Here is an 18,305-nt window from a genome sequence, read left to right as displayed (position 1 = left end):
TTGTATAACTAAACTATTATGTTTCTTATCCAACAGTTTGACGTGTGGATATTTTAAATGTTTCAGCGTTGCATATGTACCTTTGTGAGCATCTGTGACAGTGTGAAGAGAGTAGAAATAGAAGGAAGTAATTTTTACATGATAGATGCTGGTAAAACTATAATATCAGCTCCATTTGTTTACTAAGTGGAATAGTACAATAAGGGAGAATATAGCAATCATAATATCATTTTTAATTATGTTTTTTTTAACACTTGATTTTCTTCTAGTTTATGATTCTTTACCTTTTTCTATCATGGTTACCAAATGTTTACCTCCTGTGCATTTTTTGAAAGCATGTAGAAAGGGGTATGAGTTTGCATGCTTTTTTCCTTCCTCTCAGGGTTCTTTTTGTGTTTGTTTAAGCATTGCGTTAACTCATTCAAAATAAATAAAAAAATGTATTTGTTATAGTTAATATATTTATTTTCCTTACCTATAGAGTTTATTAAGTGTTAATGTTAAGAATATGAATGTGTGTACGTGTAAGAAAAACACTTTCCTTGAAATACTGTTTATTGAACTCAACAGTTAAAAGAAATACTAGTATATACATTAAGTTATCTTTTATCTTACTTCAGGTAAAAGTTTATTTACTTTAATCATGCTTACATAGTTATGTATACTTCATGTTAAATAATAAAGAGCTTCTATATCCTGATTATTTTAATTTCTAAGGCAAATTTGATTTAGCACATGAACTGAATTAAATCTATTGGGTATAACTTTTGATGTAAAAGTTTCTGTAATTTTATAAACACAATATTTGCCTTATGATTTCTTTAAATATTAAAAAACAGATCCTAATAGGTTTCTAAGCTCATTTATAAAGAATTCACCATCTGTGTTATTTTAGCTACAGTAAAACTTGCAGTTGGAAATAGATCATGGCTACTGAAATTTCATAAACTAGGTTTTGTTTTCTGTAAGTAAATTAGAAAATAAGTACATAAGAAAACCTTTATCTTTTTTAAAAACAAAATTATGTCAGCTTGTATATAAATTTTTCAGTCAATAATACAAACCAAAAGACATCATGGACTATGAGAATTTCACATCCATTTAGATATGGAAAAATTAAATGGGTTTCTCTAAAATGAAAGATAGGAAATACGCATTTTTTCTGGCTCTTTATTTTCTTCCTTATATAAGTATGGTATTTCAACAGCAAGTTAATTTTCTCCAGGCAGATAGATATTTGATTATCTTAAAAAACATGACTCTTGACTTTTGGAAAGGGAGTTGTTCTTTGTGTCACTTTGATCAGTGACAGGCAGAGAATGACCAGAAATCTTTTGCTCATCTTCTCTGTAATCTGCTAGAGTCTAAACATTATTATGCCTATTTCAATCTAATAAAGTATAAAGTTTGCTTTTGGAGATTTTAAAAATTAGCCATTAAGAGTTTTTTTCTTTTTAAAAATATTTTGTGCATTTGGAGACCTTTTTTGAAACCACCCTAAGGAATGTAGTAGTCTAATACATTTAAAAATCTCTCAAGAAATGAAAACATAGCAGGTGAATGACTCTAACATGCACTTTATATACAACTAGGAACATTTTACCATTTATTACTTGTAATGTATATTTAACCAGTTTGAGATATAGATCCCTTAATAATGTCTCTTTTCAGACATAAGTGAAATCCTAAGTTAGAATTATAAATGACTGCATCATTATGTAGTAATTTAGGATTCACCCAATGATGTAACAAAATTAACAACATAATTTCATTGTGAAACTGTTTCTTATTAAAGAACAACTGTCTGACATTCTCTTACAGTTGCTTTATTTAACTTCATGCAAATATTATTAATAGTGACATTTTTCTATTGTGCATTAGATTTTCTCATTAGCATGATGTGTTAGTTATCACCAGAGAAATCATTTCCGAGATAGGTGAGGGGCAAACCAGAAAGCTAAAAATTAAATCAACAATTTACATTAATACAGAACATCTGTTCACTAGAGATATGGCAGTAAATCAAACTTTCTTATTAATATAAAATCTAGTACATTTTAGAGAAATGACAAATTGTAAGAAATATATAACCTTGTTGAAAAACATTTAAAAGCATGTTCAATATGAATTTTTCTCCCAGTAGTCTTACTTCTTTCTATACAAATAGTTTCAGTTTGATCAATCTATTTTAAAATGGAAATGATGACTTTTTTAGTCTTACTTTCTATATCAACCTATTCAAATAATTTGAATGCTTTGTACTAGTAGTTTAAGAGACACACACAGCTTTTCTTAATTCTTGCCTAATTATATATTGATTTCACTTTTATATAAGGTACAGTGTATTTTTTGTTTAAACTCAATCTCATTCACATAGATATCTATTTTAATATGGGATTTTTATCCTTATTTAATAAGAATCCTGAGTATTGCAATTGAGAGTTAATAATCTTTGAAAATTACTGTCATGCTAAGGTATCATCCATCCTAGATTTCTACACTTTTTCCTCTTCTCTTTTTATTTCCTTTATTATAATTTTGTTTAGATAATCATGTCTTATTAAAAATAAAGGATTAAATAGATTAAATGTATGGTCTTGATCTAAAATACTTATTTTATATTTGGGAGCATGTAATTATAGCCTGTTGAATTACTGGGCTGTTACCTCTAATTTAATTCCCAACTCTAATTTAAATGATAGTATGTTTTATTTGAAGATTTAATCATATATATATATATATATATATATATATATATATATATATATATATATATATATATATATATACATACACACACAATATATTTCTTAAAAAAAATCTATTCTGTGCAGGGGCGAAGGGAGGTGAACAACAGTGGTGGGGAATTGCCCATATTCCCTGTTACCATATACCTAAAATATAACTGTGAAAGACTTGTAATTCACCTGGGTTTCAATAAAAAATTTTTTAAAAAATTCATTCTGTGAAAGTCACACTAAAATAGAATATAAATGATAATAGTTTAAATTCAAGCTTTAGCAGAGGTGTCTACCTGTTGGCCTATACTTTAGAGTCTCTACATAACATACCGACTTAAAAGATAGAGTTTATAACAGGTGAGTGCTTACTGTGGACTGGAGGGAAGGAGGATATTTGAGGGCAGAGGATAAATATGTTTTAAAGACATTGTTAAGTAAAGTAGTAGTTTATATACTATATATTATATTATATTAGCACATATGTTGCTACAATAATGTATGCACCAATCCATTCTCAGAGTGGTATGTGGTATAACCTAAAACCTGTGTACATATTTCAGGTATATCTCAGGACATGTTAGGTGATCATTTAGGAATTATCTCATATTTTTCATGCAGTAAACTGGCACTGCATGTTTGTAGTATTTGTAAAATCTTTGGCTAAGGTGAATCAAAAAACCAGAGTAAAAAAATAAGCCCCTTAAATGTGCAGACATCTACAATTGTAGGCAGTTTTAATAATCACATTTATGAGTATATCTTCACATTTACTAATAAATCCAATTATTCATGCATGGTTTTATGGAAATCTGATTAATGTAGTGATAGAACAGATTTGGGCTACCACAGCAGCACATACTCCCACTCTTGTGTCAGGGTTAAGAGCCTCGGCAAATCCTCCCTAACTAATTAGATGCTGAGTAAGGCATCTTGGAGAAGTTGGGGCAAATGTGAATGGGTCACAGCCAAAGCAAGGATTGCACAGGCTCCCGTGATAGTGAAAGCATTCAAGTTTGCTAGGTCGTTGTGACACAGGGAGCTAATTCCAAAGGAACAGACCGTTACAGATAGCAAGTTGGCGTCATCCACTTCATGAAAAACAAAATTCTAGTCCTCCTTTCTTCCTACCTCACAACGTTACACGCACTCACTTGAAGAAAGTTACACTGCTCATTTGCTCTTACCAAGCTGTGAAAGTTTTTGAGAGGATTTGCTATATAAACACGGATAGCTAAATTACTGTGTACAGCCAAAAAAGATATTTTCAGAGTTTGTAAATGTAGACTAAAATATATATGAATTTGAAGTAGTGACTGAAGAGACTAGAATGTGCTTTTATTATCTTGTTACATAATAGTGATTGGGTTGATATAGGAACTAACTCTTTTTATCCTCACAGAGTGTTTCCAGGGAATGTTGTTGTAGTGGGAATGGGGAGAGCAGAGTAAATCATGGAATTATTTTCAGAGAGACACTTTCTCTGGAACTCCTTGCTTGTCACTATCCAAAGTACATGAGATATAATGGTTCCAAGATTTCCTTTCACATGAGGTTTGGTGCTTGGTTTGTTATATGAGCAGAAAGATTTCTTCCCTCCATGAAAATCTTATACCTTTAGTGGCATGTTTTTGCTGCTACATAACCACCTTTCTCTAGGCATTGGTCAAAGATTTTGGGGGATCATAGGAAATGATTGATTTTACTCCTGTCTGCCAAGGCTGATGCCATTTTATTCTCTGCAATACAGCTGGCTTCCACATTTTGCTTGCTGATCCTCTACTGAAGGGGGCCAGAGAGAGGGAGAGAGAAGTATCAAAGACCTTTTCAGGGAACTCTGACAGCTATTTTTAGGCTTTATAGAAATAAAAGAAATGAGACATAGTTTAAGAATAACAGACATTAAATCCTTACAATCAAAATATTGTTTAAAAGAGGGACATTTTCCTGCATAAGATACACAAGTAAATAATAAACATGTAAGAATAATGGCATTAAAATAAAACTACACTGTGAATAACTCAAGCTTTAAGAAGTTTTATTTTTAATGTTTTTTTTTTGTGTGTGTGTGTGTGTGTGTGTGGTTTTGGGTCACACCCGGCAGTGCTCAGGGGTTATTCCTGGCTTCATGCTCAGAAATTGCTCCTGGCAGGCACTGGGGACCATATGGGACGCCGGGATTCGAACCGATGACCTTCTGCATGAAAGGCAAATGCCTTACCTTTATGCTATCACTCAGGCCCTAAGCTTTAAGAAGTTTTAATATGTGTAGATGACAGTCCAAAGTAATGCCTGAGGCTGTGACATGCATGCTACCCACATCTTTCTGAGCATGATCTAGACTGCCTTCTTGCTCCCCAGGTTAAAAGTAAGTTTAGAGAATAGGAAAAATAAAAGTATTGATTTTTTTTTAATTCATACATTCCCTTAGGAAGCCTCGCAAATTTCATAGTGTACATTCACACCCTAAGGTTAAAAATTTATGACTGGAACTTATTTGGTTGAGGACCATGTGTATTGTCATTTTGTCCAAATACTCTCCATAACATTTCATGCTATAAAGTCAAAGAACAGGCGAAGAGAGTAAGCACTGTATAATTCTTTCACTCACAGAATCTTCCTCAATGGAAATGATTGTGGAAAAACAACACATTAGTCAGACTGGCTAGCTTAGAAATAAAAGTCCTCAGATATTAATCATCATTCCAATTAAAAAAGAATTGATCCTTTAACAACAAAATACTATTCTTTTGTTTTTCTTTAATTAAATTCATCATTTTTCATTTCTCTCCGATAAGTAAGTGAATAATCCTAAACCAGGAAAAAGGTATGCTTGTTGGGACATTGATTCTCTAGAGCATATCTGACATCTGATTTACTCATTATTTTTGGAGTGAATTTTATTTTGCTATTGTTTTCAGCATTTGTTAAGAGTGATTGATTTAAATATCCCTTATGTTTGATTGGAACCAAATTACTTAATGACCAAATACATGGTTAGTCTGTTTTAAAATTTCTTAAGAACCTGCTTTCTTTTTTAAAACTGTTTTACCTGATCTCTTTCTTTGAATTTTTCCTGTTAGAGGGTCTTTTTGCCCAATATAAAGGAATTGATTAAAGTAAAAATTAAATGTAACAGTAATTGAGTGAGATAACTTTTTGATAATAAATTATTCCTGCAAAGGTTGGGAAAGAGGTGCCACCTTCAGCTCAGATGGGGTCTTTTACACCCCATCTGACAGAAGGACTGCTCAGTTTCTCTATGTAGGGCTTTAAGTAAGAGCCTAAGTTTATCATTCTGAGCATGATGGTGTTGAATGGAAGCTCATTTTGATTCTTAGCTTTGAGTTTTTCTGTTTCCTTTGTAAAAAAATAATTCATGGATTTGTTATTAGTTATACACTTACATGAGGATATTTTCTTGAAGGAAAAAGTAAAGTTTCTCTTCAGTTTGACAAAAGTATGAATGACATCAACAGCAGTTAGTGAGTTAACTGAAACATTTAAAAATGAATGGATTTGCCTGAGTAATAATGGGATAGCATTAGGAAATTGAAATTTAAAACATTGAGTATACATTGAGTGAGGAAAAATCATTGTTACTTTATATTTAGAATATTTAAAACTCATTACTGAATAAAAAGGAGATAATGTTAAAACTGACCTGATTAAACAATAAACAATTAACATTAAACAATTAAACAATAAACTACATGGGAAAACATAGTTTGTAATATTACAATTGCTTGTATGAGAGTGTCATTTTTCTACTTGATTAAGATGTCTTCTGTGGTTGTTTTAGACAGTTCTTTACTAGTTACATTTCATATCTGTCTGAACTTGGTGTTTGAAAAGAAAAAATGTAGGATAGTAAATAGTTTATATGCCAAAAAAGAATTACTTTCAGAAAAATGGATATAAAAATGAGTCCCTCCAATAGCATCATTTTAATATTTTTTAAATTTTGCCTGTGAAATTTTAATGATTTTTTTTGGCTTAAATTATTAGGATAGCTCTGATGAGTACCTAATTAAACATAGGTAAGGAAAGCTGCCCATTATTGTGGTTTCTACCTAGTAGAAGTCAAAATGATTAAAAAGCCTCTTACAAGAATGGAAACATGAGAATAATTACACAGTAAATGTCTTTTTAAAATTCTTCCTTGAATGAGAATGTCTGCAAACATCTCCTCCTAACTCATATCAGAACCCAACTACAAATCAGCTTGATTATCTGGTATTGGTCTATCTTTATAAATATATCTTTATCCTTGATCCATACCTATATCTGCACACATACATGTATATAGTTTATAAAATTCTTTTTATGTATTCATATTGGCATAACAGAAAATTCCAAAGTCAAAATCCCAGTATATATTTTTGATTTACTGTTTTATTATGGATAACATTATAAATCAGATATTATTCTATGTTGGTTCATTTATGCCTGGTATACAGACATGCTGAGAGAAATCTTTTCGTTGGTTGGTTGTGAGAATTAAGTAATTTATTTCTAAATGTGTTGAGTGTAGAAGTTGTGTCAAGTGCACAGTGTTAGGATAGCTCACTCCTAGAAAGGAATTCCCATATTAAGAACCTCATTTAAAAAGAATAAAGAACCTCATTTTAGTGAGATTCTCATTCTTATTAACCATTTTTGTACCTTGATCATAATTTTTGGATCAATTGCAGTTGAGTTCATTCACTGGAAAAGACTTTAATTGTAATCTTTTTGATTTGTTACTTCCAACCAGTGAAAAACTGCACTTTTTAAATAAGCAGGGTAAAAATGCCAACATGAGATTATTTGACTCAAACCTCACATTGACTCAGTTACCTTCTTGGTCATTTCTCTTTTCATTGGGATTCCTTTGTTGGTGGATCTTTAAAGGTCTATGATGTGCAGGGGATTGAACCTGGATCTCTGCCATCCATGGCATGTGTTTTAGTCATTTGAGCTGTCTCTGGTTCTCTAGGTTTTTTTGGTCACTATTGAAGAGTAATCATGTGACTGAATAAATTATAAAATTACCAGGCTGGAGAGACTATACAGGCATTTAAGGTTCTTTCATTGCATCAGATGATACTGATTCTATTTCCAGCTCTTTTCTGCCAAGCACTGTCGTTAATGACCCCTGAGCTCTTTGAAGTGCCTGCCATTATCAGTTTTATTATCACTTGACCAAAGGACATTATGAAAAAGATTTTTCATTTTTTCTTTTTCTTTTTTACATCATAAATTTAGGAGAATGTTTAGAAATAAAAGAGTTAGAAATCCCAAATCTGGGACAGCTCATTTCAGTAGCCAGCTTGGAAGCTTGAACCCTGACTTTATTCAGGAATATGTGTTACGGGAATAAAGGTCTTGTGCACTTAATAAAACCCTGCTTGCCTGTCACCTTGGATTTTCTTTTTTTTTTTTTTTTTTTTTTTTTTTGGTTTTTGGGTCACACCCGGCTGTGCTCAGGGGTTACTCCTGGCTGCCTGCTCAGAAATAGCTCCTGGCAGGCACGGGGGACCATATGGGACACCGAGATTCGAACCAACCACCTTTGGTCCTGGATTGGCTGCTTGCAAGGCAAACACCGCTGTGCTATCTCTTCGGGCCCATGGATTTTCATGCATCATTGTTTAAATAAAATAAACGGAGTTTTCACAGAATGTAGGGAAGTTACAGCAATGAAAATGAAGTGTTAATCTGTTGATAGCAAGCACATTTCATATTCTGCATTTTGGGCTACATTCATACATCAGTAATATATTACACATTTTCTCATAATCAGAAACGCTTGGATGTTCATTGTATTAAAAACATCCTTTTGGTAAAGTGATTAGCTATTTTAAGTAGTTATTTAAAAAGATTATTGGAGCTTAAGTGATAGTACAAGGGGTTAGGCACTTGCCTTGCAAGGAATGACCTGGATTCAATTCCCGGAACCCCTTATAGTCAGTCCCCTGAGCATTTCCAAGAGTGATCGCTTAATTATACAGTCAGAAGTAAGCTTTGAATGTTGGTAGATATGCCCCCCCCCAAAAAAAAGATAATTTTTTTCTTTTGTTTTTGAGCTACACTGGATGGTGATCAGGGCTTACTTTGAAGCTCTGCACTCAGAAGTTAGTCTGGGCAGGGTCCAGGGATCATATGGGATGACAGAGATAGAAACCTGGATCGGTCACATGCACATGCAGTGCAAAAGACCTACCTGCTGTGCTATCGCTCTGACCCCCAAAATAATTTTTTCCTTAATAAAACAACTGCTATCTTCCTTCTGAATAGTCTGACAGTCCACTGTTAGGCTCTAGTGTGTGTGTGTGTGTGTATATATATATATATATATATATATATATATATATATATATTTTTTTTTTTTTTTGCTCTCTCACTATCTTAAAAGAAGAACATGGAAATGAGTCTACTTTGAGATTCTCTTTTCTAAAACTTAGTGATAATAGTAGTAAGAAGACATTAAGTGTAATACCGTTATTTTTTTGTTTGTTTGTTTTGGTTTGTTTTATTTTGGTGACTCCGGGAGTCACTCAGGATTTACTTTTGAGGGTTGTTCTGCAGCCAGAAATCACTCCTGGCAGGCTCGAGGGACCATATGGGATATGGGATGCTGGGGATCAACCCCAGGTCTCTCCCAGGTCGCCAGCATGCAAGCAACCACCCTACAGCTGTCCTATCACTCCGGCCCCATCTTGATTTTTTTTTCCATTTTTGGGTCACACCCGGCACTGCTTAGGGGTTACTCCTGGCTCTACGCTCAGAAATCACTCCTGGCAGGCTCGGGGGACCATATAAGATGCCAGGATTCGAACCACCATCCTTCTGCATGCAAGGAAAAATGCCTTACCTCCATCCTATCTCTCTGGCCCCATCTTGATTATTTTTGATTGATTTTGTGGCTACATCCAGTGGTGCTCAGGGCATACTTTTGGCTCTGCACTCTGGGGTCACTCCTGATGGGCTTTGGAAACCTTTTGGGGAGTTGAGGGATCCAACATGAACCATTTGCATTCAAGGCAAGTGCCAAACCCTCTTTGCTGCCTTTCTGACCTTTTGTAATACCTTAGTCCCAAAAGAAGATAGGTTACATTAATACTAAAGATATTATCTTATGGTTAGTTTTTATTATTAAGAATAAAGTGCAGTGCTCGCTTCGGCAGCACATATACTAAAATTGGAACGATACAGAGAAGATTAGCATGGCCCCTGCGCAAGGATGACACGCAAATTCGTGAAGCGTTCCATATTTAAAAAAAAAAAAAAAAAGAATAAAGTGCAGGGGCTGCAGAGTTAGCATGGAGGTAGGGCATTTGCCTTGCATGCAGAAGGATGTGGTTTGAATCCCAGCATCTCCATATGGTCCCCCCGAGCCTGCCAGGAGCGATTTCTGAGCATAGAGCCAGAAGTAACCTCTGAGCACTGCCAGGTGTGACCCAAAAACCAAAAAGAAAAGCTACAGTGAATATCTTTTGATAGGAAGTCTCAGAATTGATCCCTGGCATTGCATGGCCCCTTAAGCACAGAATAGTCTCACTAGATGTCTCACTAGATGGAACACTGGCCCATCAGCTCAGGAGTAGCCCTCCAAATAACTGATCCTTGCAAATAACTACTTGGGAGCAATGATCCCCAAAATAAAATGTAAGCAAAGATTAAAAAAATGTGTTAGTATATTTGTAGTCTGTACCTATTATGTGAAACCAGAAAGACAAGCTTAAAGATTTCGTAAACATGGGTTGAAGTTAAAGATTTTTCCTAAAGATTTTTTCTACAAAACATCATAGAGGAAGGGCCTGGAGAGAGAGCAAAGCGCTAGGATGTTTACCTTGCACACAGCTGCCTATCCAGAATGGATGGTGGTTCGAATCCCAGCTTCCCATATGGTGCCTGTCAGGAGCGATTTCTGAGCATATAGCCAGGAATAACCCCTGAGATCTGTCAGGTATGACCCAAAAACAAACAAAAATAATAGGGTAAATCAACACAAATTCCATGATTTAATTTTCCAGATTTCTTATTTTATATTTTTAGCTTTTTAATCAATTGAGTGGGTTTCATGTTTTCTAAAGCCATACATTTAAATAATAAATTTAGTCATAATAATGCTAAGATGCTTTAGAGAAACTAATGTAAAAATTTACATGCATACTATTCTTTCCCATAGGACCCTTCTCTTAAAGCACCTAAATGGATTGGGGAGTATGTTAGGGACTTAGGCATTTATCAGGCACATAAGTGGGCCCTTGCTTTATTCCTGGCATGTATATTGTCTCCTGATCAAGGCCAGCAATTACCTCTGAGCATTAAACTATATAGCTCAAAACCCTCCCCCTTTGTAAAACGCACCTAAGAGATGGTTCCAGGTCCTAAAGAAATAGCACAATAGGCAAGGTGCACATGGCTGACCTGGTTTTGATCCCTGGTACTACAATGGTTCCTTGATTGCTACGAGGAATAATCCCTCACTTCCCTGAGCATCACTTGATATGGACCAAAAACAAAAATAAACACAAAGACGTGGTTTCAAAAAAAAAAGAAATGTAAAAAGTAGTAGGGAGAAATTAGAAACATAATTCCAGATTTCTAATTGCCCAGAGTTCAGACGTAATGGATGATAAGAAAAATGCTTCCCATAACAATATATTATTTTTCCAATATGTAGCCTAAATTCATATTTATAGGGCTCATTCCAATGGCATTTTCTCTTCTCCTTTTCAGTGGGGTTAAGGAATGCAATACGATTATTATGATTTTGTGAACTGTTTACTTAAAGTTGTCCAGGTTGTTAAGAATCAAGAGAATTTCAGGATTAAAGCCTTGATTGTGAAGTAAATTTGGCATATGTTCAAGGGTTACTTTCTTAATGTGAAAATGAAAGAAAAAAATGCTTCTCTCTTAGGAAGGAAACACCTAATTAAAAAATAATCTTTCAAGAATGTGGGCCAATGATGAAACGTAATTTCAAAACACTAATGTTGATTTAAACTTCATTTTAAATAACTTGGGATATAACTGTTCATCATCTATTTGTCAGATTTTTATACTGAATTGTACACCATAGATACCTAGTAGTATCCTTGGATGAAGCAAGAATATACTTTTCTTCCTCTGCTAAAAGGGTACTTTTGTTTGTGAAATTCACTAATATGTAGAAATACTATGGTGTCTGGTTGATTGAAATTGGTGAAATGTTCGTTTTTTTCTTTTTTTTCTTTTTTATTATTATTATTATTTTAATTTAAACACCTTGATTACATACATGATTGTGTTTGGGTTTCAGTCATGTAAAGACCACCCATCACCAGTGCAACATTCCCATCACCAATGTCCCAAGTCTCCCTCCTCCCCGCCCGACCCCCGCCTGTACTCTAAACAGGCTCTCCATTTCCCTCATACATTCTCATTATTAGGACAGTTCAAAATGTAGTTATTTCTCTAACTAAACTCATCACTCTTTGTGGTGAGCTTCCTGATCGTTTTTTTCTTGTACTTGTATACCAGAAAGGTATACAATATGTAATTTTGTCATAGACATCTGCTTTTAGATAATAATGATTATTTTAAGGATTTATACATTGATTTTGGGGTCATTGGAACTTTTAATAATGTCTAATGTAAGTATCAGTGTCAATTTATGGCATACATGTGGAACTGGTAATGATGAACATTTGCTCTAATAATATTCTTGATTCTTTTTTTTTTTTTTTTTTTGGTTTTTCGGGGGATCGAACCGCGGTCCGTCCTAGGCTAGCGCAGGCAAGGCAGGCACCTTACCTCCAGCGCCACCGCCCGGCCCCAATATTCTTGATTCTTAAAGGTTGACTTAAAATTTACCTTAAAGATGTATTTTATTTTTATATTAGGGTCAGTTTTCACTTAAGAATATGATCATTCGGGGCCGGTGAGGTGGTACTAGAGGTAAGGTGTCTGCTTTGCAAGTGCTAGCCAAAGAAGGACTGCGGTTTGATCCCTCCGGCGTCCCATATGGTCCCCCCAAGCCAGGGGCAATTTCTGAGCCCTTAGCCAGGAGTAACCCCTGAGCATCAAACAGGTGTGGCCCAAAAGAACAAAACAACAACAACAAAAAAGAATATGATTATTCTAGAAAGAAAGTTTAGAATTGTTAACATGTGAAAAATTAAAATGGGTGTCGATTTTAGTAATAGGTGTTTTTTTTTGGGGGGGGGGATTTTGGGTCACATCTGGCAGCTCTCAGGGGCACTCCTGGCTTCACGCTCATAAATTGCTCCTGGCACGCTCAGGGGACCATATGGGATGCCAGGATTCAAACCAATGACCTTTTGCCTGAAAGGCAAACGCCTTACCTCCATGCTATCACTCCGGCCCCGATTTTATTAATAGTTTTACAGCATCTTTCCTAGGCTACAGAAAAAAATGTGGTTGATTTAAACCTAATGTAAATGCATTCTAAATCATTGTATTTATAAAATGTGATTACCACTGATAAATTAGCCTTAATATTTTAACTATTAAAATTAGTTAACATCACATTTATGTTTTTTTTTTTTTTTTGGTCTTTGGGTCACACCCAGCAGCTCACAGGGGTTACTCCTGGCTCCAGGCTCAGAAAGCACTCCTGGCAGGCTAGGTGGACCATATGGGATGCCAGGATTTGAACCACCATCCTTGTGCATGTGAGGCAAAGGCCTTACCTCCATGCTATCTCTATGGCCCCACATTTATGTTTTCTTTTTTCTTTTCTTTTTTTTTTTTTTTTTTTTTGTTTTTGGGCCACACCCGGCGATGCTCAGGGGTTACTCCTGGCTGTCTGCTCAGAAATAGCTCCTGGCAGGCACGGGGGACCATATGGTACACCGGGATTCAACCCAACCACATTTGGTCCTGGATCACCTGCTTCCAAGGCAAACACCGCTGTGCTATCTCTCCGGGCCCACATTTATGTTTTCTAATCAACCATACTTCGAATGAAATATGGTATTTCATGAATATCAAATAAATAAGGTATGCAGCAGCAGTACCTTACATTGTGAAATATGAAATAAACATTTTAAAAATAATACTTATTCATAAATATCCTTATTTTTTTAAAAAACTATACTTTCTTTTTACAGTATCTGTTTTTATTGATAAAAAGGTGTCATGTTGAGGTAGTGTTCATTAAAGAATAAAGTGAGTCTTGGAATAGGGAGGACACTTGCCTTGCATGTGGCCGAACCTGGTTCAATCCCAGCACTTTCTTTATATGATCCCTTGATCATAGACAGAAATGGTTTTGAATGCAGAACCAAGATTAATGCCGAAACATCACTAGGTATGACCCCAAAACAAAAAGTGAGTCTTTTGGGGACTGTGGTGATCTCTTTATTTTGGCCATAGTGATTATATTGACCACAGTGAAGTTCTAACACCAAGCTGCGAGCATCTTATTATTGCCAGGTGGGAATGTGAACCCATTGATTCCAGATCCTCTCTCTCTTTATGGGGAGCAAGAAACCCAGCCTTTTATATGAAATCTCCCAATTTTTAAATCTTGGCAACCTTTTCAAATATTTTAAAAACTGTGTGGTCTAAAGAAAACTCATCTGCAAGCTATATTCCATCCTCTTGGCTGCCAGATAGGAACCTCTGTTTTAGATAATTTTTTTAATGGATGAAGATAATAGTTATAGTGCATATGGTCAGTCATCCTGGGAATTCTCTTCTGTGTAGAATAAAATTTTGAATTAATTTTTGCAGTGGAAAAAAAAAACTAAACATAGTACTGGTCCTGATAGCTTTGGTATCAGAAAGCTGATTGCTTTCTCCTGGTGACCTATATATAAGAAAAAAAAAAAAAAGCAAAACCGAAAGTGGTAAAGGATTTTAACAAATGTAGATGGACAAAATTTATCAGGAAAGAAATGGAGATTTGTAAATTCTGAGGAAAAATAAATTATTAGTGCTGATCATTGAATCAGTTGGAAAGCTGAATACAACTACCTTTAATTGATGGATTCTTGGTCTTGAATCTTTTGTATTATAGTTATATGATTTCCTGGAAAATTGAGTGTGATGCCATGAAGAAGAAATGGATTAGGGGAAAATGTCCCATAATTTTCATATAAAGCTTAATGAAAACATTTATATTGTATAAGATGAGGTTTTCAGTGTATATATTTTGAAAGGACTCCTTAAAGGAAATAATCTATAATTGAAATTCTCCAGGCAAATCAGATATCAACATTTTCAGCAGAACAGGTAATTAATTGGTTTGAATTTCGAATGAAAGGTCATTCTCTTATTGATTTTTGTGGGAACTGGATACAAGAACATTTTGTTAAAATGATTTGCAAATGGGGCCTAGATGTGCCTAGATCTGCCTAGAGTCTTGTAGAACAGCATCAGTGGACAGTATCAGATACCAGAGGGGAGTCATTCCAGTGTAACAAACTGTTGATGTGTTTCTATAACTACAGAGGAGAGTTGGACTGGAGAACAAGACCAGAGATTAAGAATTCACTTTATGATAAGTCAGTTATTTAAATCAATGACTGGTGTGTAGTTTGTTATGAGGCATCTATAAGTGTGTCGGAATGACTGGTGTGCTGTGTTTCCGGTGTTCATTGTCAGCACAGCTATAACTACTTTCGGAGAACTTAAACCTGGGAATTAGATAAAACTAACTTTTATAGAAAGGGAAAGGAAGCACTCAATAAAGAGAGTAGCAATAAATTGAGAATAAGGGAAGGGGTAAAAAATTGAGAATGAAACACACTTTCAGTTGTTAATTTTTTTTTTTTTTGGATATTTGAAATGGCCATATAATAGTACAATGGGCTAAATATTTGCCTTACATTTGGTCATCTCCCTCTTCAATCCCAGACACCAAATATAGTTCATTGAACCCTGCCTAGGAGTGATCCCTGAGCCCAGAACCAGGAATAAGTCCAGAATACCACTGGATATTAAAAAAAAGCCAATCAATAAAATACTTATTTATTTATTTATTTTGGTTTTTGGGCCACACCCGTTTGACGCTCAGGGGTTACTCCTGGCTATGTGCTCAGAAGTTGCTCCTGGCTCGGGGGACCATATGGGACACCGGGGGATCGAACCGCGGTCCGTCCAAGGCTAGCGCAGGCAAGGCAGGCACCTTACCTTTAGCGCCACCGCCCGGCCCCAATAAAATATTTATATGTTGTTGATTGATGTAGCAAACCCCTTCTTTTGGGGTATGACCCAGTAGTGTTTAGGGCTTACTTGTGGCTTTTCATTCAATGATCATACCTGATAGTTTTATGGGACCATTTGCCAGGTTGGGGATGTATCCCACTTCATTGAGTTCCGCTTTCAGCTTTATTATTTCCTTCTGTCTCCCTATTTTTGGTTCATTCTGTTGGGGATGTATCCCAGGTCATGTGCAAGGCAATTCGCTTGCCTACTTCACAATCTCTTCTACTGCTTTGTCTGATTATTTGAAAGCAATTATCCCCCTTCCCATGCTGTGTTTATACTTTTTGAGAGTGTATAATGTGAAAGGAACATGATCTAAGTGGGTGGCATAAGTTATGCTTTCCTAGTTTAGAGTATTTTGATTTTAGTTATGCTAAACAAGTTGAAAACTTTAATGTACCTTCTTCTGAGGGTTCAAAGTAAAATTTTAATAAAAAAGGAGGGGCAAGCCCTCTATTCTAAATACCCTGAAGCTATTAATACAGCTCTTTCCAGGTTGACATAGTTTTGTGTAGGCATGACAGTGGCACCAACTCTCTACATTAAGCCTTAACATTCCATAGAACCATTTCAAGTATATTAGTAGCTTCAAAGCCTACTCAGCTCTCAGAGAATATCAAGTTTAAGCATGTCACTTTGCTGTAGTCACATTTAACTTTTTTTTAAGTCAAAAATAATCTTTCTTGACAAAAATGGTGCTTTTTTACAGGTGGTTCTTGAAGTTTCTCAGTAAAGAATAGAGACTTGTTTCTGACATACTAGTATTGCCCTCTTGAATTTTGCTTATTCATCATTTTAGCAATGGTTGGAAGTTGCCCCTCCCCCACTAAAATAGGAGTTGGTGGGCTGAAGAATTAATTAGTACAGTGGGTATGTCATGCTGCCAACCTGCGTATTATCCCCAGCATCCAGACGGTCCATAGCCTTCTAGGAGCAGTGATCCCTGAGAGAAAAGCCAGGAATAAACTCTGAGTACTGCTGGGTGTAATATAAACAAAAGATAGGACTTGGTGTAATTTACTTTAAACTTGTCAACATTCTGTTTCATTTCTAAACTTGAGTCATTGATCCTATTTTACGAATTCCTAGATTTATTTTCACCGCAATACTTTAAAACATAATTGAGTGGGAAAATGCTGATTGGTTGTTCTAAAATGTGAGTTTCTGCACCATCGGAGCCCAGCCTGACCACTTGGTGTAACTGCTTCTTTTAGGGAAAGTTTCCTTATTGCCCTAAAATGCCAATCCGCTTGGAGACTCCGGTCTTTAGTTTCTGCCTCAGTTAATAAACTATCGTTGTCTTCACCTTGCATCTTAGAGATGGAATTTGATGGACTAGTCAGTATTGCAAAGGTCACAATAGAGCTATTGGCAGAATACACTGCCCTTTATTGCTCACTGGTAATAATGCTACTGTAGCAGTTAACTGAATGTATTACGCTGGACTTACTTTTGAAGAATATCAAATTATTTCTTTAAACATCTGATAGGGCGGGTGTGTGGCTTACTGATAAAACATATGCGTGCCTTGCATGTGTGGGATTTCCCTGGGTTCAATAGCTGCTATCACTACCACACAGTCAACCACAACCACCTGATAGATTGCTCATTCATAATTTCTGAATTACATTCTAAAAAGGGATCTTTATAATGCATACTATGCAGGATTTGTATTCATTGTGTTGTTTTGCTTCAGTGAAAATAATTACAAAATGTATTTATGGTGTATACTTTTCATATTTCCTGGAAAGATCTTCCAACAAATTTTATTTATTTAGAAATTTTGGGTGTTGAGGGGTACATTTGGCATTTCCTGTGAGCCTTTTGTGGCTCTGTGCTCCAAGGTCAGTCCTGGGCAGTGCTTGGGGGATGATGTAGTTCTAGGTATTTTTTCCCCCAAATCTAATTTTGGATTATCAGAAATAATTTGCTTTTTATTAGTTCAGAACATCATCATCATCATCAAGGGTATTTTTTTAATTATTGAACAAACATCCCTATTTCCCCATAGAACTTGTATGCATTTGACAAACACTGCTCAGTGTGAAATGTCACTTTTTTATTTTTATTTATTTTAACATGTACATTTACTTTGTCCCTCGAGTTCTAGTATTTTTTGTGAAGTGCTCTTTAACTTCTGTATTATCTCTCTCCTTCCCACAAGTTTTAAAATGTTAGATGTTCTCATGTTTCTTATAGTTTATCATGTTAATGTATCAGTACTTTATATTGAGTTGACTTAAAAAAACCTTATTATAAACCTCACCTTTCTTGTTTTTCACATAACTATAAAATATAAAATTAATCTTAATGGGGGCTGGAGCGCTAGTACAGTGGTAAAGCATTTGCTTTGCTAGTGACCAA

At 35.1% G+C, this 18,305-nt stretch overlaps 1 protein-coding gene and 1 non-coding gene across 2 annotated transcripts in view; both read left to right on the top strand.

Moving 5' to 3' along the window:
* Positions 1 to 18,305, top strand: part of BNC2 (basonuclin 2) — a 333,090-nt gene that overhangs the window by 2,123 nt on the left and 312,662 nt on the right.
* On the top strand, positions 9,892 to 9,998 carry LOC125996280 (U6 spliceosomal RNA). Its single transcript, XR_007491242.1, has one exon. It is a non-coding gene; the product is annotated as a U6 spliceosomal RNA (small nuclear RNA).

The sequence above is a fragment of the Suncus etruscus genome, chromosome 1 (genome assembly GCF_024139225.1).
Source record: "Suncus etruscus isolate mSunEtr1 chromosome 1, mSunEtr1.pri.cur, whole genome shotgun sequence".
In the NCBI taxonomy this organism is placed as follows: domain Eukaryota; kingdom Metazoa; phylum Chordata; class Mammalia; order Eulipotyphla; family Soricidae; genus Suncus; species Suncus etruscus.
This window is presented reverse-complemented; position numbering and strand designations above follow the sequence as displayed.